The sequence below is a fragment of the Cynara cardunculus genome (assembly GCF_001531365.2).
Source record: "Cynara cardunculus var. scolymus isolate 2C chromosome LG 1, CcrdV1, whole genome shotgun sequence".
Taxonomy (NCBI): Eukaryota; Viridiplantae; Streptophyta; class Magnoliopsida; order Asterales; family Asteraceae; genus Cynara; species Cynara cardunculus.
Window position 1 is genome coordinate 23,419,188 of NC_037528.1, and position 1,074 is coordinate 23,420,261.

A 1,074-nucleotide genomic window follows, 5' to 3' on the forward strand; every position below is an offset into this window, starting at 1 on the left:
GATCTGATGCATCTCGATGCATCCCATTCTAATATACATCCATAAATGAAAATACTCTCTTATACTTATCATTTTAACTCTTAGAGGCTGTTTGGCAGTTGCTGAATGGTTTGGTGCAGAATAGTTAAGTGGTCAGAATGGTTAAGAGGGTCAGAATGGTTAAGTGCTGAATGAAACAAGATTGTTTGGTAACTATTCTCTGAATGATAACAAATTACCATTTTAACTCTTTGTATGATTTAGTACCGAATGAAATATAGTTGTTTGACATATATCTGAATAAACCAGTTCCACCACCAACATCCTCCACAATCAGATCACGGCGATTGAGATCAGCCGGTTCTAAAGCATCGTCTCTCATGTCTTCAGTCCAATGGCCAGGGTTTATCACATGATCATAAACAATTGATAGAAATCTATAAAACCAGAATTCCTTTTTTTTTGTGTTGTATAAATCTAGGTTGTGAAGCTGACCTAGGTGTAGAAACGCTGCATTTTGGAACAATTAGAGTTCTAGATCGAAAACTAGGGTTTCTACGAACTAAATTGATTTTGGGTAAATTCCTAAAGGGAACCCAGACTGCACATCTGCAAACAGCCGGGTAGGTATCCATCGCCTTGCTTTTTATTTTATTGAATTTTTAATCATTTCAAACTCTTTGATTATACCAATTTTCTATCAGAATCTGTTATCATCTATGCATTTTTGGGGGTTTGCTATTTGGTAGTTGCATTCCAGGGAGGCGAGATTGATGGAAGGAGGAAGGAACGTGGCTAGAAAAGGTTGAGAGGGTTGAGAGGGCAAAAATGGAAGAACATACATCTGAACCATTTAGGAGCCCCTTAACCCCTAAATTGTTAAGAGGATTTTGTCATCGTTAAGAGGTTCTTATTTTTTTGCCAAACAGCTTATACCTGTTATCGATTAAGAGGTTTCCTCTTAATGTCACTATTAAGAAGCAACCTAACAGCCCCTTATTCTTATCGAAACCCAACTCGTTATTTATATAAATTGGTTTTTATATTTTCTAGTTTATGTGTTGCCATTATGATGCCATTAATGAGTGATTGGCA